The 23,593-nt window shown below is 41.0% G+C and overlaps 2 protein-coding genes and 1 long non-coding RNA gene across 7 annotated transcripts in view; 2 read left to right on the forward strand and 1 right to left on the reverse strand.

Annotated features, from left to right (window-relative positions):
• The window catches only part of nkain4 (sodium/potassium transporting ATPase interacting 4), a 47,473-nt gene extending 47,467 nt beyond the window's left edge, over nucleotides 1-6 (reverse strand). The window contains exon 1 of one of the 2 annotated variants that reach the window (XM_034876477.1): nucleotides 1-6. This exon is cut by the window's left edge and continues 328 nt beyond it. The gene's annotated coding sequence lies outside the window, so the exon portion shown is untranslated. The other variant, XM_034876476.1, reaches the window with a different exon arrangement.
• LOC117947508 overlaps nucleotides 1-23,593 on the forward strand; it is a 1,113,976-nt gene that overhangs the window by 530,239 nt on the left and 560,144 nt on the right. The gene's annotated exons all lie outside the window — the stretch shown is intronic.
• The window catches only part of LOC117947463 (cAMP-specific 3',5'-cyclic phosphodiesterase), a 35,897-nt gene continuing 17,631 nt past the window's right edge, over nucleotides 5,328-23,593 (forward strand). Inside the window, exon 1 of one of the 4 annotated variants that reach the window (XM_034876419.1) lies at nucleotides 5,328-5,674. The gene's annotated coding sequence lies outside the window, so the exon portion shown is untranslated. The remainder of the gene's footprint in view (nucleotides 5,675-23,593) is intronic. The other 3 variants (XM_034876418.1, XM_034876417.1, XM_034876416.1) reach the window with 3 other exon arrangements.

A 23,593-nucleotide genomic window follows, 5' to 3' on the forward strand; every position in this document is an offset into this window, starting at 1 on the left:
GGGGGGGGGGGGGGGGGGTGTTGGTGTTGGGCTAGTCAACCGTGGGCTGGGGCTGGGATATGTGGCTCACTTAGGGCGTCAACTGGTTTCCGGACGCTGTCTGCGGTGTGTCACAAGAGACGCGTTTGTTAATTTCAAACAGAGGTAATTAATTCAGTAATCTATCCATCAATCTAATATATTAAAGGAGAAATTAAAATGCTGATAATATCAATTAGCATCACAAATAAAATGATAAAGTCAATTCCTGGCATTTCTTTGTGTGGAACCTTTAAATGTTCTCAACAGCTCATTAAATTTTGAGGGATTAAGACTACAGTGTGTGAAGGCGCGCGTGTGAGCGCGTGCTGAGAAGGGACACTGGATTAAAGACATGTAGCCTATGAGTTAAATGAGCTGCTGTTAATGACGCTGCTGATGATGGAGGACAGGCGCCATCTTGTGACTGTATGACGAGATGCACCCCTGACACCTGACAAGTTTAAAAAGAATTTTTAAAAAAATACAGGGTCATTATTCAAAATGGAAGCCAGGTTGTTTTTTTCACCACACGTCTTTTAAAGACGTTTAAACTCACTCAAATTCTTACAGGCCCCCTCTATCTTGGGCACTGTAAAACACCTTTTATCTCAGTGCACTTTCTAGTGAAATTGTTAATTTGCTATTTTTAATAAATAAGTTTCTCATTCTGCACAAAGCATCACCCCTTACATCATTGGCCCTGCTATTCTCCACACACACACCCTTTGTTTTAATCTCAATTTGCCTAGCCATTGCTCGCTATGATTTATAAAAAAAAAAAGTTAAATATTTCAAATAAACTCTCTCAGTCACCCTCCTCCTCCTCTCTCTGAGTGGAGGTCCCACCTCTCTCTCTCTCTCTCTCTCTCTCTCTCTCTCTCTCTCTCTCTCTCTCTCTCTCTCTCTCTCTCTCGCACCAGCTTTATGAATTTTTTATACTCGTCTGCGAGCTGAGTGAGGGAGCACTTCACATCTTATTTCATCACACATTCCTCCACTTTGCTCCTTTAAAGTAGCGCTCCATCTCCTCTCTGCTCCGCACCGCCCTCCCCACCTGGTCCAGCCGGGCCCAGCAGCTCCTCCCCACTACAGCCAAAAATAACCTCGAGCAAGCACGAATTCTTTTTTTTAATCGGTTGAGGAAAAAAAAAAAAAGGCTGTTCTTTCATCATGAGAACAACCTGTAAAAAAGAAGCATCGTGATCAGTTTGAAGTAGCATCACGACCCCACCTGTTTTCTCTGATCACTATGTTAGTCCAGTACTTTCTAGTTGTATTTTCTAGTCTTCTAAAGGCGTCCTTAGGCACATAGGCTACTAGTTCGCTCAGGTGTGTGCTCAAGGTCCACCTGAACCAACAAAGAGCCTGTACATCAACAAAGATGACGAAGGCAATGAAATCGAGTTAAAATCTCTGGAAAAGTCAACGTGGACCTTGATTTAAGATTGGTTTTTATCATTGAAGTTCAAGAAAGAAAATTCAAGTTTAACAATTCATTGAGCTTGTTTCAATGATGATGCTTTTACCTTTTACTGTGTAAAACATTCAAATTCAGATCTATTTCACATAGAAATATTAGAGATGGTCCGATATCATTCTTTTCTTCCCAATACCGATTCTGGTACCTGAACTTGAGTATCGGCTAATACCGAGTACTGAGCCGATACCAGTGTGTTGTATATTTTATCATGTTATAACAACTGTGTACTGCTGTCCCTGCAGGGATGTGATATGACTTCTATCTTTGTCGCAGGTCTGGCTCAGGTTAAACTCTCAAACAATGAATGCCACAGGATTTTTTTAATCCAGTTTGACAGTCATTTATAAATAAGCTACTTTAACGTTGATTTTCTTTGGGGTTTTATTATGTGGATTTGGATCAGGGCATAAACTCCAGTACTTCCAGATACCAATATCAACGTTTTAGGCAGTATCGGAGGCGATACCTATCAGGGTTGTAGTCAAGACCAGCTTAGTCGAGTCCAAGACAAGTCCAAGACCAGGACTAGTCGAGTCCAAGTCAAGACCGAGTCCAAAGAAATTTGAGTCCAAGACAAGACCGAGTCCAAAAAGGTTCCAGTACGAGTCAAGACCAAGTCCAGGACAGAAAAAAGGTCTTATGCATGACAGTATAAGACAATCTTTTTGGGTTTCACTTTCCCTCCAATATTATTATTTACATAATAAAGACACCTGGACTCGGTCAAGACCAAATGCCATTTTTGGCAAGACCAGTGGCCGAGACCGAGACAAGTCAGAGTCCATAGAAAACCGATCTTGAGTCTGGACTCGAGTCCAAGACCGGAATTGAGTAATACAGGCCTGATACCTATACTATTATCGGAACATCTCTAAGAAACATTCTAGATGCCTTGTTTGAACCTTTCTTTACACATTTCACACCAAATTCAGGCTAATAGGCCATAGTTTCTTTATTTGGAAACATTTGAACAACTACAATCCTAAAATAAAGTCGGAACAAAGTCAGTTTAAACAAATCTGGGCCGAAACACTAGTTTGTAAACATGGGCACACCAGCTGGTCTAACACGTTATTAAATGTAGGAACTATTTCCGTGTGTGTAGTCAGTGGCATCAACCAATGTGGTTGTAACAGCTGTCATGTTTCACTGCATAAAGCCAGTAAGTGCAGGAGCTAGTAGAATGCATTAGGGACTGTCCTGCACATTTTGCACGCATGAGGCTCACTCATTCACAACTGCATTTCTTGTGAGATTATGTTTCTGAATGTGTGCCATAAAAGAAATGTCTGTGTGTGTATGTAGGTTGGTGGGTGGGAGAGTCAGACTGAGACAGAAGAGCCAAGGCTAAAATAAGGTCACTGTTACAGTTCTATTTAGAAGCCGTGATGGAAATTCTCCTTGTGTTCCCAATTTTCCCATTTTGCCCAACACCTCCTTATCGACTCATTCTGTGTGTTTGTGTGTGTGTGTGTGTGTGTGTGTGTCCAGAACCATTCTTTCAGGACATGTGTGTCCAGGCCCTCAGGGGCTGCTGTTCTCCAGAAAGACACTAATGTAAAGTGACAGGACAGCCAGTGGTGTGCTGGTCTGAGGGGACCTGCATTGTGGAGGAGACCCAGGAGTCTGGCTAGTGGGTGGACAACAATAGAGAAAAGACCTCAAAAGGACAAGGCTTTTTCTCTCTCTGAAAGCGTCTTAGGCTGGCGCTTCTAGTTCCCACTCTCTCTGTCTTTCTCTCTGTTTCTCTATTTCCTTCTCTTGTCACACATTTTGGCGCTCAAACGCCCCAGTGAAAATTCCTCATGGAGACGCTGTCTGTTTCATGATTATCTAACAGCCAATTCCTCATTTGCGAGGCTGGTGGAGACATGAGATCAAAGTAGATTGTTTCCTTTCTTGTGCTTACAGCACCCAGAATAACTTCCCCAAATAATTGTGGTAAAAGCCCGTACCACAGGTTTAAAAAAGATGCCATTATTCGGGCTGAAATACTGTTTGTCCCCCGGGGGTGCTGCTGTGCAACAGAGACAACACAGACTACTTTGCATTGGTGTACCTGACACCAACTGTGGGAAATAATACATCATAACCTAACCTTAAATCAGCTATATGAGCTTCTATCTTCAGATCTACAGGACATTTATCAACACAAACTACCCTAAATAGCTGCAAATAACAGCCACCACCTGCTGTCCTAAACATATGAATGCTTCTTTACTTAGGCCCAGGTTTATTAAAGTTTAGGATTATGCATGTGCCCTCGGAGGCAGAGTCTCATCTGATTTTTATTCACTATTTTGCCATTAAGAAAGTTCCAGACTCAATGAAGAATAAATACAGAGGCTATTATGAGGAGCATGTTAATAATTCATAACAGGATGATGCTTTGGTGAAGAAATACTGGGTGCCAGAATCACAGTTGGTGTTATTCTAATACTGGCCGCTTGTGGGCAGTCGTCTGTGAGGTCATTTTAATTGAATGGGTGCCTTTACAGGTGCCTCAAGCCAGTCACAAGATGGGACAATACAGGATATTAGGTAGGTTTCCTTCAAAATAAATGCTTGAAGTAGTTGAAACTTTTTTCCAATAACTGTGGCCTGTTGTACAACTGTGGACATTTGAAAAAAGAAAAACGTTCTTTTTTATGTGATCAATATACTAGCTAATATTTTTTATAATCTTTGGATTATATATAGTCTATATCCATAAATTGGAAACCGCTGAGAGGTTGGGGCATGTATGACGTAGACCATTATGAAATAATGTGTTTTACATTGAAATTTTGTTTTGATAAATAAAGTTTTACTAGGTAAAACAAGATTTCTAAAAACAATGTGTCAGCTTATTTCAATAAAAATTGTACCTGTATGCCTGTATTAATGCTAGCTAGGTTATTTCTTAGTATCTGACCGTAGCTAAGGACTTTGAGCAGGAGAACTTGTGCCATTACTTCTCTCTGTTGGGTAAAGTTATGTAAAATGGACCAGAATGTGTAATGGTCTAATAAGACTAGGCTATTAGTTGCAAATGATAATGTGCAATTAAAAGAAGTAACAAATAAATGAATTTGGCAAAAATACAAATGTGCCAAACAAACCAAATAATGCAAACTTAAACATGTTTAACTTGTTAGCAGAAACAGTAACATGAGCATAGGCATACCTTTGAAGTAATTGTTTCAGCAATTGTTGAATATAAATCCACTTTTCGCAGGTATATGGCCCCTGTTTGTTGTCATACTGTATGTCGGGGTGTTGGCTTGCCAAAGGTTTTGCTTTCTTTGCTGGTGACTCCTTAATGTTAGAAGCTGGTGTTGGAAGATAGTGAGAACTGTAGCTAAGCTAACTGAAACAGAGTTCATTGCATTGAAAATATTTGAAATGATTTAACGTGATATACTGTAAATCAATATCAGAACACTTTCTAATTTATTTTGTAATATTGATTTAATCCGTACCAGCCTTAGTTCTTTGCTAAAAGTGTCTGAAAGCTGCAAAAGAAATGTTCATTGTCATTGATATTTGCAGTAAACCTTTTAATGTTAAATAACAATAAATCTGAGGCCTATGTAAAAAATTGTTTAAGTTTTCCCAGTTGCATGTGTTTCTAATTGCTATTGTTATGTTTGCAATTTCCTCATTTGAGATTATGCCTTTTTTTTTCTCCTTGCTGTTATTGAGGTCTAATCCTCTTTTTTTCCAGATGTTCGGCCTAACATGTACATTTTTAACGTTCATTTGAGAATGAATGTTTTATTTTGAAAGCCAGTACCGGAAACCGATTTTGTTAATGTGTCCAATTTGACAGTGGTTTCAGTCACATGGTGCTGCGTTACCGAGAGCTGATGGAGCCAGATGAGAAAGGCAGGAGGCGAGCCCCTCCGGTTGCGCGTCAGCTTCCCTCAAATAGGAATCCGCTGCTGTCACTCCTGCCCCACATACTGAGCGACGGCCGCCTGTAACCCTGAAACAACAGTCTTAAGCGAATTTCACTGGGCATGCAGCTGTTTTTGCATGTAATGCCAAAGAAGAAGAGTAAGGGGAGGCTGTGAGGAGGCTGGAGCCTGGCAAAGAATGATAGTGAGGATCAAAGCGCGCTGTCCCAGGAGAACTCATCTGAAGAGCTGGCCGCGAGAGACCGGGATGCTCCTCTAACGCACCAGGAGGCGAGTGAGTACATTACATCTGATCCCTTTCATTTGTGTTCGACTTTGGTGACATCTGGACAGTTTTGGACCGTTCAGCGTACCTGTCCCTCTTTATCGCTTCTAAATTATTCCCCACTCGATCCCACCTGTCTGATCAATTATTCATAGGCTCCTTAGTAAAGTGCACCATAACCGGTTGGTCAGCGATGTGTGAAAGTTGCCTTGCTAATTTGGAAATGGTGCACTTTCCCACCCAGCAACACCCTTAACTCTGCATGCGCGCATCAAGGTTTAACATCATGCAGGGTGGGAGATTGGGAGGTCGTTCATGTTCCCTTTAAAGTTTTGATTAGAGTGAACATGTGTTGCACATTGCGGCCACTGTGTCGGCGCAAGGCTAATTAATAAAGCTTTGGTGAGGGATCTCCTATCACAGGCGCTCATCATTAATCCGCTGATGGCCCAGAGGGCGTGGGTTGCTCTACGTGATGATGAGGGAAAGGCACCAGTCACAGCAGGGTTGATTAATTATGGACGCAGAACTGATGAACTCAGAGACTGTGAGGTGCACAAGAGGAGACGCAGACATGTCTAACTGAAACAGAGGTTTGGGGACAATGGGGAGGATTTGTTTTACCAAAATAGTTCAAGTTTTGACTGTTAAAATACACACTTGTCTTACATTAAGGCTGTCTAGTAGCTTGAAATGAATGCTAAGTAGTTTTAAGCAGTTTTAATCATTGTCCCAACTATTTCTCTTAATCACGCTGTAATGATTTTCTCACCTGTAGGGAAGCGCCCACTGTGCTGCTGAAGGTGTGGGTGTGACTAGAACTTCTCTAGCAGGCTCAGTGCATGTAGATGAATGAAATCCACTTACTATGCAGCCAGGGTTCCCATCTCCAGTGTGTGTGTGTTTGTGTGTGTGTGTGTGTGTGTGTTTGCGTGCTTGCTTGCGTGCATGTGTGTGTGTGTTTGTGTGTGTGTGTGTGTGTGTCCATGTGCGTGTGTTTCACCTCATTACACTCATTGTGTTGACTTAAGCAGGAGGGTCACCCCTGAGGCGAGTTCTCCTGCCTTATTGAGGAGTGATGCCCTGAATTACACCACACTCGCTCTGATTGCAGTGCAGGAGCACACTAGGAGAAGCATTTCAGCTGTTTTTGACTGAAGCATCACGTATGATGTATGTTTCCTGGTACAGAAAAAGTCAGTGCATTATACAACCACCAGTATAAAGCTGTCCCCCACTCACTACAAGTGCGTTTTGTTGAGAGGTGCTTAAATCTTGGATCTCGTATATTTCAAATTTGCGATTGAGCTCCAGTGCTGGTTCGAATTCTGGGCAATTATGTTCACAGCATGCCCACGCGCACTTTGTACAGGAGCTCCTCTATTCTTGGTTGTTCTACAAACTGATAAAAAAAACTCGCTCCTTTACAGCCTGTGTACTGCATTTCTCCTGAGGCGTTCTCAATATTCTCCCTGTGTATGTATTAAACATCAAGCATGTTGAACTGCAGGCACGGGCCGAGCACTTTAAGGCAGACTCAGTCTTCTGTGGAGGGTGACAGAACAGTCAGATGGCCCCCACAGGGCAGAGAACAATTCCTGCTGCTGATGCACCCAAGGCGACAGGACTGGAGCACTATTTTCTCCCTCCCTCCCTCCCTTCCTTCTTCCCTCCCCTCTCATCCACCTTCCATCCCATCATCCCTTCCCACCTTCATCTCATAGAAAAAAACTCTCTCTCAGGTTCATTTGCACATCTGTACCACAGTTTATGTGCTCTGTCTGCCTTCATAGCGTCTGCTTCTCATACATGCCTACGTATATGAAACATACATATATTGTCTGTCAGAGAGTAATATTTCTGAGTGGCTGTTTAGGTCACATATCCTACCTGCTTTCTCCCACACTATACCTATACTTTCCTGTACACGCTATATCATCTTAATCCCCATGCATGATTTCTTGTCATTCATTATTATAATCTATTCTCTCCCATCTATTCTCTCAACACCCATATGCTCAATTTCCACTTTAGTATCCACTTTAATATAATGCAGTCCAATATGACGCCTGTAATGTTTTTCTTTACACTGTGATAGAGGTGCTAGTAAAATTATATGTTTTACCACTGAGGTCATAGTTAGCGATCGTGTTGTACTCGACTGCTTAATATTGGGAGGTGTTTCTAATGTTCAGGCCATTTCATGTATGGAAATAGGGAGGACAAAATGACCACAGTAATAAAAATACAATTTAATTCACTCAATTTCCAACAATGTCAACAAAGAGCCAACATTATAATCTTAGTAAAGGTAGAATTTATTTCAAAGCTGTTGTAGTGAATTGCAATGGATTGTACAGGTACATCGTATAAGGTGTCTTTTATTTATTTATTTTTACATGCTGTCACAATGTGTAAAACACAGTACTATTCTTTCTTACAGCCTTACCTTTAAAGTCACATGGTACTACAAACATGTTTAGACTGAAAGCAACACATTTTAGAGGGTGTGCGATTAAATACAAAATCAATACAAAGATGCTCAAGGGTAGAAACAAACTGACGCAAATTAGGACTCTACTTCGTTAAACATACAGCACCAAGAAGAAAAACCAGTGAAAGTGGAGGAAAATAATAGAAAGAACTGGAGTTTGTGGCACGTTGTGAGATTATGAGTTTTCACACAAACTTACATGTATCGGTTCACTCTTCACACTTCGTACATATATGTTGCTAGCTAGCAAAGATGCTACACTGGCTTTTTTTGGGAGATTCACACACAGGAGAAAATAGTAATATGCTGTCTACAACTGAGAAAAGTTGATGTGTAAAAAAGAATAATAGTGTATTATAACGAGAGCGTTTCATTCAAATGTAAGTAGTATTGCACAATCCTGGTACCAATGACCTTACTATTGTTGGAGCAAATTTTTGTTAATTTAAAATTGTCCTAAATGCTCTTTGGCTTGATTTAAATTATTATTGGAGCCTTAACATTGCTCGAAATACCAGTTAGAAGGTTACAGGCTTTTTTTAAGAAGGCTCTAAGCCAATCAGAAACTTAGGATTTAAACTACCTTCATGATCTTCATGATCAATGAGTGATCAATTCCCACTCAGTAAGTTATCACACACACACAAAATTCTTAGAACAAAGTGAGTGAGTATGACGGGGTGTCTGACAGTGAGGATTGGAGTGTCATACGAGAGAACAGAGAACACTGGGCTCACGGTTATTTAGGGTTTTGTGAAAATGTCATTGTCTGAGTCCTTCGGTTGTAGGTGCAAAAGTGTGATGCGAGCTCTACAAATCCCGGAATAAATGGTCCGTGAATCCTCAAAGTGTATATGCGCACATGTGTGTGTGTGTGTGCATCTCAGCTGTGTGCATAATAGCTCAGGGATCGGGGGCCGTAGATTGGCCAGTCAGCCAGACAGATGTGTCCTGGCCTGGACTTGGAGTGCGGGGCCTCAAACTGGCCTGCCACCCAGCATTAATGCCATAGATCCGTGACTAAAGGGCTCAGGGCACCACTCACTGTCTGCATAAAATGTTCTTAATTATTAATGCTGTGTATAGGGCAAAAAGAGGCATTAGAGAGGCCAAGGGAGGAAACAAAGAAATGAGCACTGAAAGAAGAAAGAAAAGGACTGGCATGCGAATAGAATGGGAAAAAATAGCTTTTGAGTAGTTTTCTTTTTTACTTTTCTGTTGTCCTATTGTGACCTGAACATTGACATCAAGCACATACTGTATAATACCAAGTTTAAACACAATGAGATCACCATATCAACCAATGATCAATAAAGTGTCAAATAAAATTAATTGATGGAAAGTTCACAACAGTCACTTGCATGTCCTAATTTTTCAATCCATATACAGAATCCCCCTCATTAATCCTTGAGTGCACGGGTGGTTTAGCATCCGTCATCTCAGTGTGCACTAAATACATTTCAGGCTAGGTTCAGCACTGCAGTAGCTTGCCATTAGAGTAGGAGGACTGTAATTCATAAGTATTGATTTATGTCTCAGCAGCATTACAGCATAATGTCCCTGAACATGACTATATACAACACAATAAATAAAGCAGCAAAGAAAAGTAGTGATTTCCGTAGCTATTCTGTTAACTCCCCTTTATGTCTAATGTGACACAATCATAATACAAGAACATAACTAAAATGCTTGTTCTGAACATTGCATCTCAACAATTGCAGGTAGACAATGGGCCCCACCTAGCAGCCAATCACATGAACTGAGAGGAAACATGCTCTTGTTCTGAAGCTTGTGTGAAACCTTTGGTGCTTTATTTACTAGAAATGTACAATAATTTTCTACAGTGTATATCTGCTTGCATGTACATTATTTTCAATAATTAAAACCATACTTCTAGCAGTCATAAAACATTAGTCTAAACTTCCTATCAGCTGTTTTTTAGAGTAATAATACTACAATAATAGTCTCCGTAGAGAAAACATTCCTTCAACCCTCAACTCATATGTAGTGGTCATATGGTCTTTAATTAATTAGCCTTCTCGCCCTTAGAGAGAGAAGAGAGAGAGAGAGAGAGTGTGTGTGTGTGTGTGTGTGTGTGTGTGTGTTTGCGCATGCATGCATGTGTGTGTGTGTGTGTGTGTGTGTATGTGTGTGTGGCTTTTCATCATTTTTCCCGGTTACTGTCTTCTTTTTGAACCATTGTAGGTGCCACTTTTGCCCCAGGTTGTGCCTCTTCATTAGACATGCTCAATTTGTATTATGTGAACTAAAATGTAAAACTTAATTATTCTTGGTGTGCATTGATGTTTATTTCCAGTAATTTATATTACAAAACAAAAGGAAAAACAATTTGGTTTATCTGGAAATGCTTGGCCCTGTGACTCAAATGTAATGGTAATACATGAGAGGCACACACTGGAGCTAGAACGCCACTGTAGTTTAAAAGCAAATTCAGTGTAGCTGTGGCCGCCAAAATATTCAGTGGAGACCCCACGTCCATCAATCAAGATGAAGACGTACTGACCAGCACAACTTTGCCTCACAATTTTAAATAATGTCAAATCAATCTTTTTCTTTACCTTTTCTTGCACTAGCAATACACCCCACTGTCACCTCAGTTTTCTGTTGTTTGCTGCTGGACTTTTCCACTTAGTGCATCACAAAATAGAGGAGACCCTTTTGTTTTTCATTTTTAACGTTTGTCACGTCTTGTGGGCAGAGAGAAGTGTTCATACCAACAGCAGTTTAATCTGCGCAAACAGAACTAATCATCTGCTTTTCATTAGCGGGGACGGAATGCACTTGTGCTTTGTTTTATGGTGTAAGATTGACATACTTTAACATAAAAATATCGCCTGCCTTTGCTTTAAAGGAAGAGGCAAGCGTTAGATAATCACTTTTCATACTCTGGTTTGGGCCAAGCGTTAAACCAACGACTTGTTGGCCACAGGTGTGTTTTGTCAGAATTTGCTTTACACTCCTACCGAGCAAATCTACTACTAGATTCAGTCTAAACACACAGAGCGGCAGTATGTAGTACTCATAATGTAACTCCAACTCCTACCATCATATAGCAAACACAACCACAGTTAGTAACAGGCCTGTTGCATCAGCACATTTGAGATCATGGAATGATGACATCATGTTCAGCAGCTAGATTGCAATATGAAAACAGAAAATGTCTGCATGAAATAATTCAAAGAATACCATTTTACTTCTATACACATAACTGGGATAAGGGGATGGCTACAGAATGATTGATTATAAAGCCAGTCATGATGAATGAGTATGTTTGGCTGTGTTTGTGCATGTAGGTGTGTTTCTACACCTTTCCAATCCATCTGTCTGTATTTGCATATTAACAGTAAGCATTTATGTGTATGTTTTGTTCTAATTGGCAACACAGTTATGGGATTAACATGAATATGAGGTGTATCACTCTGCCATTATTGTCTCCTTCCTGTTTGAGACGCAGACAGCCAGTGTAAGCATGGTGTGCTCTGGTGGGCGAGTTCACCTTTGCAACAGTAGCTCTTTATTGATTCCTCTGACAGTCGCACAGGTGTTGGCGATGGAAGATCAGCCTCTGCACTCAAAGAGCGCGAAGACAGCTGAGCATTCATGCTGACTAGTGTGTTATTTATTCATTAACAGGCGGTTTGCTCCTCGGCTCTGCCTCAGAGGACCATTTTCACCTGTTTCACCTCCCGAGGTTTAAGACAGCGTTGCATTTGATATCAGAACTGTCTCGGGTGTGCAGGATCACACAAATGCATGCACACACACACACACACACACACACACACAAACACACAGTAGCATCCGCCTCACCCCTCTCGCCGAGTATGAATGAGTGAGACTGTATGGACAGTGAAAGCCGGAGGAAGAATGAAGGGTGGAGTTGGAAGGCTCCGGGGAGCGTGGCGAGGCAGATCCTATATTGATTAGTTTAGTAAGAGAATCCTCAGGCATTTAGTGGTGCTGCTTAATAAGAGTGGCTTGTGGAAAGAGAGATCACTTTAGCTGAACTCCACTCCAGAGGTTGCCTTTGACTTTAAGAAATGGTTCACATGAAAATCTAAATGTAAGCAAGACGGGAGTAATCCGTTTAGAATGTGGTATTTGGCAAGTTTCGAGATTTTGAAAAATCTCTTTACACAAGGATACGTTGGCTTGACAGTTATACCGGTACTCAGGTTTTCAAAAGCAAAATAAAGGTAATTTGTTGCAAGGCAAAAATGTTTAGCACACTATCACAGATGTGTGATCCTCCCATTTCGAAACCTAAGCCAGCCAAACTCTGCGTGTACGTATCACATATAGCACCCAGCCGGATCACACAAAGTGAATCTTGCAGCGGGTCTGTGTGCTTGTCGTGCTGTGGATGTTGTGGTTTTTTGCATTGGCTTTTTTATACAGATTGTATCTGTCTGTCTTGGTATTAAGTCAAGAGCAATAGCTTCAGAGAAACTCTGTGCTATTTTAGGAGGCAGCAGATTGTGTTAAGCGAGGAAGTGAAGTGACACAACTGGGGTTGAGATTTCTCGGTGCCTGAAAACCTTGAGAATATCTTTATTTAGTACTTCGCTCCCCCGACACCTTGCAGAGTGCACCTAGCTACCATCAGATAATGGGTAGCTATGGAAGAAGGCCGCACATCAAAGCCTGAATATACACGAACACATTATTCTATTCCTTTTTTTTTCTAAAATGACATATTAATCAAGGAGGACTGTTATCTCTATACCTGGGTCATTTTAGTCATTGTCTAACTTGCGCATAAAAGATATTTTTGTCGCGATTTTGACATTAAAATACATCGATTATTACATTTGAAAAGTATTACCAACTAATACAACTTTGAAGGATTGGGAACGTGTGATACTTGGTGTGTGTATATTATTGAGAGAAGGGCTGGGACTATTTTGGGCTGTTTTTGATCATTTAATTTTATTATTTATGTATTCACCTCCACATGAAAGAGAACTGAGGTCCCAAGTGGTCTCTTTCTTTTTCTCTCACACACTTGGCTTCAGTCTTTCATGTGCACACGCACACACACACATATACACAAACACACACACAGACACACACACAAATCCACATTTTTTTAGCCATTTGTTACCATTTTTGTAAATCCACGTCATCATTTTAAGCATTTTTTGTATTTCATTTGATGGGATCTGTACACCTCCTCCCTTTCGCTGTCACAATTGAGCTGATGCAATAAATTCCACTGTAATCTGACCCGTTTGTGTGTGTATGTGCAGCTCATTGTGTTTGCATGTGCCTGCACTTGTTTAATGAAAGAACCTGCTGTGTTTGTCCCCTTCATTCACCCATTGGGTCGATAGCTGGGTCTGTCAGCATGGTGGCTGTCATTGAATCCCTGCTAACCCAATTAGCCAAGCCATGTACTAACCCAATTAGCTGAACCTCTGCACTATATTAACCTGATTCACACTGCCACACACACATACATCTCACTGGCCTCAAACATGCAAGGCCAGCAGGTCAAACACTAAGCAAAATCACTACTGATATGGTTTTCTCCTTCTATACTGAGCAGCAAGGCTGTAAAATATTAATGTAATATAAATTGTTTCACAATTGTTTACATGTTTCCTATACAAAATAAAGACACTGTAGAGAAAGTCATATTACTAATATAGCACAACTGACAAAGCATTACATGCAGATTATGACTTTATTGACAGACTTTAGTGATCTCATGAAAATGAATGTGTTGTAAGATAAGGCCAAGTACCCCATATTAATAGTATTTCAAGTAGAGTTAAAACAATTAGTCAATTAACTGAAAATGTTAATTAAATAATTGTTTTATTCATTCTTCAATGTTTTTCTTTGTTGAACACAGTAAATAGAATTTCCCTAATGAGGGATTAATAAAGTGCTTCTTTCTTCTTTCTTTCTAACGGGAATATCTTTGGGTTTCAGATTGTCGGTCGGGCAAAACAAAACATTTGAAGATGTCATCTTGGGCTATGGAGAAGTATAATACGCATTTTTCTGACATGTTTTATTAAGAAAATTGTCAACTAAAAGGAATCGACAATGAAAATAAATGGGTGCTTGCATCCCTAAATCCAAGTGTATACAGTAGTCTTACGAGCATGTACAATATGGACATGTACGTATGGTACATGGATGTATAGTGACTTTATTGTAAAATAATTCATGTGGACAGCTGGATGCTAATATTAGCTTGTAGATTACCTGGTCAAAAGAGGCAGCAGGATTTTGAATTTTATTCAGCTGGTTGTTTCCATCTGTGGCTTCACTGTGGCACTGAAAACACTAAGGAGTTTATCTTCCACTCATGCTTTATTTTTGTAACAACAATGGCAAAACAATGCATCCTTTTCCAAACTGTTAGCATTGACAATCAGACAGAGTGAGCTATAACAAACTACCCAGAGCAATGAGATTGAATAGCATCACATTGACAGTCAGTCCAACCCCAATACATATGCCATTCATAACATTTAACACCATTTAACCAGAAAAATGACAATAAATAGTGTTTTTCTAACTAATACGATTAAGTTATGGCTTTCGGCTTTAAACAGCACATATAATTTTTAGTTTTAGTTCAGCAGCGGGCATTTCAGCTGGATCACATGAGTCATCTTCAACTTTTCTACATTGTCAGAGCGAGGTTGTGAGTAGTGTAATAGATGAGCAGGCGTAGTAACTCGGCAGTAGCTGTGCCAGAGTGGAGGTGTAAGGTAGGTGGCCTTGGACAAGAAGTGCAAAGAAAGGCTGCATGACTCACTTAGAGAGGATGCATACTCCATTGAGAAGCAACCCACAGAGTTCTCGCCTCTGTCTCCTCTCCATCTGTGGTGCTGTGGAGGATAATCAGAGACAGAGAGAGAAAGGAAAGTGATGGCAACATGCATGTTGGTTACCATTTGAGAATACACCTGGGGTAATGGTTTTTCCATAAGCTGCCATTGTTGAGGCCGACCCGGCTTTTAAGACTGAATCAAATCGATGGCTTCTCCGTCTGAGGCTGGGAGGAGCAGGGCAGCCTCTCTCTGTCTGCACAGCCACGATAACACTGCTCAATCGGCACTAACAACCTTTCAAATGGAAATGGAATATCCAGTGAAAATTAGACACAGTCATCCGGATGGTACTTAGCACCAGGCAGTGAATAGAGGATGGTAGCATGACGGTTGAGGGGTGTGTCGCGCTTTGGCTTTGTTGTGCCAGAGCTTTGCTTTCACAGAGCAAGCGGGGTGCATGTTGGGCTTTTTTTTTTTAGAGTTTTCTAAAGAATGTACACACCCAAACACACACACACACACACACACACACACACACACACACACACACAGGAACTGTGTTGCATATTAAGGCATATAAGATTGGATGCAAGCTTGCAAGTGCAGAGAGTGACTCACCCAAAACCATGGGGGCGTCTGCTACAGACAGTTTGCTAACTTACAGTACACACTCATCACAGTGCCAGTTCCTTCTTCCTGTGTCTCGCCCTCTCTCTCTCCACATTTCTTCCCGCCTCTTTCCCTGTCTCTCTCCATCCCTCATTAGCTTGCTTGCAAACACACACATTCAGACCCACACAATCTCTGGATAAGGGAGAGGAATCATACATAAATTGCTGACATAGAAAGCTAATGCTGTGATCAGATTGAGTACTGGCTCAGTACCGTAAAAAAAAAAAACCTTTGGGGAGTGGTTCAAAATAAATCAATCATAGATTCTGCCTGTCCTAAAGATTAAAGTGGAAGGAAGTGCATGTGAATATTTGTGTGTGTGTGTGTGTGTGTGTGTGACTATAAAAATGAGACAGCTAAGTTTGTCTGTGTGTGTCTGTGTGTTGCAGTGTGTTGTTGAATTTACAGCATACAGTCTACAGTATGTGTCTGTGTGAGAGTTACAGACTGTAAAGCTGATTGAAAGAGCTACTGGGCAGGTGTGCTGTGGTAAATGGTTGCATGAAAGTGTCGACATGTGTAACTGCTCCAATTGGCTCCCCGGAGTCGTCCTCGGGGAAATAAGGGCAGCAACACAAGCAGAGATAGGCTTCCACTGACAAAGAGTTTTGTGTCTGTCCTATATGTGCACATTTTCACTTGTCTAAAGTAAATGACTGATGTCAGAAGATGTGCAAAATGTGCAGATTTAGAAGAAATATACAGATAATGTTTAATGGTTGTGTGTGTGGATGTTTCTGTGTATGTACATGTAACTAGGTTTAAATGTTGCCTGTCTTATAGTTTGTTTGTGAAGATTTGTCTTATTGTGTGTAAAGTACAGTGCATGGACATGTAAAGTGTGCACATATGTGGGTATATCTTTAGGCAATGTGTTTGCAGTGTGTTTGTTCAAGACTTCCCAGGACTCCATATGGTGTCAAGGGTGATAAATGTGCTCTAGGGGCACCACTCAGCAGCTGTTTGTGGACTCACGGCAACACACAGTGAACCGGCCTTTAAACTTTGCTCTAGAGGTCTGTGGCTAAGTGGGAATCTACCCACAAACCCAACACGTACCGTACAACTAACCCACTGTGCCGTGGGTTTAAATCCACCCAGGTCACCACCTCATTCGCATATCACACCTAGTCTCTCTCCTCTCCTTTATGCCCTATCTTTCTGTACTTATTGTTGAAACGATGACACAAAAAACAACGTGTGATATTACATGCTTGAGTAATATAATAACAGACTCAACATAGTTTGTTTAATTTTTAGACTACGGGAGCAAGACTGCACACGGTGCTTAAACACCCTCTGGTGCAGAAAGGTTGAACTCAACGGTAGCTAAGTTTCAGTTTTGCTGGTAATTCAGAAAGTATTTTTCTTTGCAGCCATTTATTGAGCTAGAGCGGATTGTAAGGTACACAGTTGGCTTAGAGAGAAGATAAGGGAACTAATTCCTTCTTTCTTCTCCTTCTGCTCTTTGATCCCCACCTCCCGCTTCATATCTCTTTGATTGCCATGTTTATGACAGCTCCTTTTCCCTTTTCTCATCTTTCCTCTCTTACTGTGGGGTCTGGCATGTCAGCAGTTCATCTTCTGTTGGAGGTCTCTTGCACACATGGGCTCACACTTAAATGCACGAATAGACATGCACGCATGAAAAGCACACACTGAGCAAGACGCACCCGCCTCCTTTTTTTATAGAAGTAAAGTGAGTGCACCAGCATCCGCGATGAATAATTGAGTTATCTGACTCCGCGCAGAAATAGCAATCTCGCCACACAAGTGTGAAAACATCACTTGCCACCCGAGACCTGGGAACTGGCGCTGCCATGTGGGTCTATGTGTGTGTGTTTGTGTGTGTGTGTGTGTGTGTGTGTTTGCAATGATGCTTTTCTGACTTTTGTGTTTCTATTTTATAAGACAAAGTGTAACACTGAAGTCAATAGATGTTGCACTGAGTTTGTGGATCGAAGCCACAAATTCAGAGCTTAACAAAGACATGATGCAAAAATACCCTTGGACAGTGAAAAATCAAAAATATCTGTGAATTAGAAATAAGGTAACATAATCTTAGTCACTCTGTCTCCTCTTTTTTTCATTGAGTTATGATTGTGATCTCTGATGACTGACATGATTTGTGGAAGCATGTGACTCACAAAAAAAAAGATAAAAAGAAACACACAGCCCAAAGCACAGAAATGTGTCTAATATAACCTATATTAAGTTTGGTTAGATGTATAATCAAATGCACTCCAAATCAATATGCCTGTACTATGGTCTTCCTTTGTGAAGCTTCTAATGTACTTTTTGACAGTGCTGAAGTGTTGATTAAATGCTGTGATCATTTTCAGGCCATATACTGGAGGATGCTGTATTGCATCACTGAAAGGTGTTTTAAAACTTGTGTCCATCTCCATTTACAGATTTTGCGAGTGTACAGGGAAACAGATCAATTTTTATGTAATTTTACAGAATATTAAGATGTAAAAGAAAGCAATTCTTCTTTGGTGCAAATTGACAATTATTCTGAAAATGTGTAGCAGATCTTTAATATTAAATAGTTTAAAATAAATTATCGTTGCTGGGGGTGAGACCTATTTTTACTTTCCCTTTTGATGGTGATGCCAGAACCTTGGGAGATTATCATAGCTACTTAAATCATCATAACTAGTGTTATTGGGGGGGCTTTGGCATTCTGTCTTTCTCTGTAAAGACTGACCTGATGTAAATCAGCTAAGAGGCCTGGCATATACTCTCCATGTGAGCGACTCCCAGGAGCCCTCTGAAGCAATTTGAATGGTGACACGACAAAGCTGAGGGAGCAGAATCACAGCAAACTGACAAATAGGGCCAAATCTGACAGGCGAATCCTCACAGCAGCTCCACAGTTTGACAGATCCTTCAGCAGAAGAGCGCGAGCCAACGCCCTTCACAGCAGCACCATCCATTAATGCTATTTCATAACACTACAGTAGAAATGATCACGTAGCAGCGAGGCTGCGTGAAATAATGAAGCCACGTCTGACATGACGAAAATAGATATTATTGTACGGTAATAGTGTAAAGGTTAAGTGGTGAGGTTAGTGGGTTTCTAAAGCCATAGGTCCAGTATGTAGTGCAGTAAGGTGGGCTTGGTGGGAAACGCAACCAGCTGTTAGGTCTGAAAGATCAGAGCTCTGTTATGGGGAGACGGCGGAAGATTAAACAGCAATCCCTCTGATCCAGGGATCCACATGCACGCACACACACACACACACACACACACACACACACACACACACACACACTCACACACACACACACACACAGACACACACACAAACACATCATGGTAAAGAGGTGCTGCTGTGAGTGTCCACTAAAGAGATCTGGTCTGTACGTATGACAGCCTGCTGCCATAATAGGGAACAAACCTGGAAAGAGGGCAAGGATGAGACTAAGGCTGAATGTGGGGTTAAATCTGGGGCAGGCTGTCCCAGGATGGACGGCTTCAACAGCTGTCAGCGGGGAAGTCATTGACTGGGAGGGATGCTGGTATGATCCTGACATTATGAAGACAGTTGAGGTAGTAAAAGATTATGACAGCGGGAGCTATGAACAAAAATGGAAGTTCCCGGCGCCATCACTGCAGTTATGAAAGTGCATGCATAACGTTTGACAAGCGTGCTTGCACTGACATTTATACTGCAGCTGCAGCATGTGATTTAGCAACAGTGAGCAGGTCGGTGTCAGGCTAAATGAAGTGAGCTTCAGGCCCGAGGTCTCTATGTCTTCAGCTGGGTTAGGAGTCTTTAGCGCAGAAATCGTCATTAATCTGCTCTGCACAGACAAGTCAGGCAGAGCTGAGAATATCAAAACATATACGAAAGAAATCTCCCTGGATCATTTGAAATCCTGTTTGGCTGTTTCACTACATTGCAGCTAAGAGATTGAGCCATTCCTGCTCCCGCTTCTCCTGCGTCTGATTCGCTCATTCTTTTGTTCTGGTGTTTTCCTCTCCTTCTCCCCTCTCCTTTTCTGTCTCTCTTTTACTGACAGTCTTGCAGTGACTTCTTTCTCACTAGTTTGCCTGTCTCTCTCTCTCGCTTCTCCTCTTTTTGGTGCTAGTTGGGGGATTGGGAGGGTTCCTCCAAATTGGCACACAGATGAATAATGCATCTAAAGCAAAAGCAGAAAGCTGGGGTTGGATATATATGTCTGTCAGACTCGTTCTCTGTATTACAGTTATGTAGGCAGATACTTCAGAGGAGAAAAAAAGATGTTTGTTGCTCTTTACCTCATTTAATTTCATTTCCTCATTTTGATTCCTTCTGTCATTAACTCTTTTATTGTCAGTTAATGTATGCATGCATGGCCACGGAGCACTGTGGCTATCCTGCAACTTGCACACTGATCCATGCTGTGAAAGATTCTTGGATTTTCGAAGTTTTTTTCAACAAGGCTGCTTGCTGCCATGACACACATACATATTTCATGCGTGAGATTTTGATTTCATTGATTCTCTGTCACTGAATGAATTAGTTTGTGTGTCTGTGTGTTGTTCTTGCTATTCCCAGACTGCAGTGTTAAAACGCAAACTGCACTTGTGAGCATAAGCTCAGAGTAGCACCATCATTAAAGTAATGAGCAGGAAGTTAGCACTGTAGTCAACCATAAACAGAGAGAGAGAGGAAGAGAGAGAGAGAGAGACAGAGCGAGAGAGAGAAAGAGAGAGCGAGAGAGAGAGCGCGAGAGATCCCCAATCCCATAAGAATGAATCTTAAATCCTGAATGTTGCTTCTGACTTATTCTGGTTAATTAAGTTGAGTTAAATGAGAGGAAAATGGGGTCTTGGCTTGCCTGAGTCTGTAGGATCAGCACTATACTGTATTTGCAGCTTATGAAGTCTCTCACTGGAACTGTCCTCTGTGCACTCAGAGAGCCCAATTAGAACAAACTGTATCTAGTCTATTCCTCCTATTGTTATTAGCTTGAGTTGCACTGCCTCTTTACACATGGAAACTCTCACACAAACTTTCCTTAGATTTTAAATCGACATACACACCAATAGAAAATGAGTCCATTCAGCATCGTGTTTCAGGGTATGTACGCTAACAGAGTTTACTTAGCCTATCGCACTTTATCATTTATCCCCCATTTATAGTAGAAGTTTTTTGCTTTGCACATCCTGCACTCAGCAGTTACAACACACAAACACCCCCCCCCCACACACACACACACACACACACATACACACACTCTTCCAACCCGAAAATCAGAGAAACAAAGAAATCTGTCAAGCAACCTTTGGGATTTTCTTTTTTGTTTTATGGTGGAAAGATTTCGCCATGCGACACAGGATGAGGCAAACAAGTGAAATGTCAAAATTTTGTGTAACTCTAAAAATAAAACAACACAAGGGTTGCCATTTGAGCACATCACAGCCACACGACCGGGTGTGGAACAGATAAAACAAACACTTGTTTATACCCAACAGCAACTGGAGTGGAGCTGCCAACTGTCCCTCTGCTGAGAATAGAAGAGAGTGGATTTTACAAATGTGTTATGTATTTAACATTTTGAGATTAAAAATATTTTTTTTCCTCTCCCCATCGTCATGAAGGATATAAATATGGCAGACGAACAAGAGTCTTTGCATGACCAAAAATAGCAACACAATCACGTAGCACTTCCAAGTGCATTCATGTATAATATTCACCCCATAATTTATTCATATCCAAATTACATAATACGTTTTGAGGATGTAGTACAGATGAAAGTTGACCAAATGTTATTGGAAAATATCAAGAAATTTGCTTCTGTGTGATACATTTTGATAAAAAAATTTGAAAAGGGTCACAATATAGTTTTTTTTCTAAAGCTCAATAATTTCCTAATACAGTGTGCTAAAGTGTTTAGCAAATGTTACTCAGACTAAATTGCAGATTTGTTGTATTTTCAACTAAGGATTAAAGCTGTGGTAGGCACTTTATTTTTGGCATCATTGTGCAAAAATTCAAATTTTTTTCCAGTATGTTGTTTTTCAGGTGGTCTGAGAGATAGACATAACAGCCTTGTCCCAGACTTTAGACGTCTAGCTATATGAAAAGCTAAACAAAGCAAGGTTTTTGATAAATGTACATCAAGCATCATGCACACAGCATAATGTCAACATGGACAAAATCCTAAATGTACTAGCTAAATCCCTTTTTTGATGATGACCTGGCAAAAGTAACAACACCACACCTAGAAAGTTTTGTTTTCACAATGATTCAATGTAGGATTATGATATTATTGCAATATGAAAATCTACATTGACTCTTAATTTATTATATGTTTGGAAGAAGTAAAACTGCATCCAAAACGTTTTACATCTTAAAAATGATGACTTTTATTATTGTGTAATGTAAGAAGGACTTTAACTGTTTTGCCAGTCAAATTAATAAAAAAAAAAATGTCAGGCTCAGGATTTCTTTTCTCTTTAAGCCCTGATTCTACACATCGGTTTGGCTCCGTTTTTAAAAATTCTAGCTGTCACGGGAGACTTTGTTCAATCACACCTCATTTCAGAGAGCAAGCGTTTCTATTGGCTGTTCTACATGCATTGCATTGCTGTCTGAATTTAAGTTTTTGAACAACAAGAGAGGTTTATGGAAGAGAAGAACATGCTACATCAGGCTTTGGTCTTTTAAGGTGGTTTATAGTATAATATCACCAACCTCATCCCTGAAACAGAAGCCATGACCACCTTGACCGTGTTAGAGATAACTTGTTTATGTTGCTTGACTTGTTCTGTACAGATAACCTAGTCTATATCCACGACATTCCACTTCCGGCATTGCACTTGTGCCGACAGAAATTCCGCCGGATGTTATTCTTTTTCGGACGAATCTCCTTTACTTTCCATTTCTGCACTTCTTTGTGTTGGCTTTCTAGGCTTCGGTGGATTTACTTTGACTACAGTTAACTACTCCTCAGATTTCTGCAGGGTAAATCCGGACAGCTAGCTAGACTATCCGTCTAGCCAGACCTTCCCCCGCAGCGTTGTGGAGGAAGGTCTGGCAATGTAAGACTGGAGATAATCCTACCCTTGCCACTCATTAAGAGAAGGAGCTTTGAGCAGATTCCAAATCATATTTGTTCTTGCTTAAGAGATTAGTACATTAGTCCAGGACAAATAGCTCAGCAGGTTAGGTTCACTGAATCTGTAATGTGACCACTTTTGACAGGTCACTTTTGCAAACTGAATTTCCAAGTGCTGGTACAAGGTCTTAATATTCAGCAGAGGGGGGGGGTTGAGGCTTAGAGATGGGCATTGCAGCTGATGGCAAAACTATCAGAGGGTTAAGCTGTACCTTCACTGTCTAACTGCCTCCCTCTTTCTCCCTTTTTTCTTCTCTGTCTCTCCATCACTCCATGTTGTTATAAACGGTGCAGTGGTGTCCCCCAGGGCCGGAGATTACCATGGACATTATGTGATTTTGTGTCTCCTCTCGGATGTAATGTGCTGTAGTCCAGGCTTCGGATGAACTTGCCTCTTAATGTACAGAAGATACACAAACACACACACAGATTATGTGTGTGTGGATGCCTGATCTTCAGAAGGCGTGATAGACTGATTTGGAGGTGGGGCATATAGAGGGCAAGCTGCTTTACAGGTTGATATCCAGTGGCAGGTCAGTGCTGATGCTGAAGGATTAGCCTGTGTGACGGATAAGTTTGTAAAGCCTATGGAGGGGCATTTGCTAAGTTAACTAAATTCCTATATTGAGCAAAAGTGATTTACACTTCCTCCTAAACACACACACATACACACCCACACACACACACCCACACACACACACAAAAACACACACACACACACATTTTCAAATGGTTACTCCATTGTTGCCCTTGATAATAATCACTTAGTTGGATCTGGGCCTAATGTGATGACAGAGACTGAAAGCTGCGTTCAGGAACCTATCAGCCTTGTGAATC

This window comes from Etheostoma cragini, chromosome 7 (assembly GCF_013103735.1).
Source record: "Etheostoma cragini isolate CJK2018 chromosome 7, CSU_Ecrag_1.0, whole genome shotgun sequence".
Taxonomy (NCBI): domain Eukaryota; kingdom Metazoa; phylum Chordata; class Actinopteri; order Perciformes; family Percidae; genus Etheostoma; species Etheostoma cragini.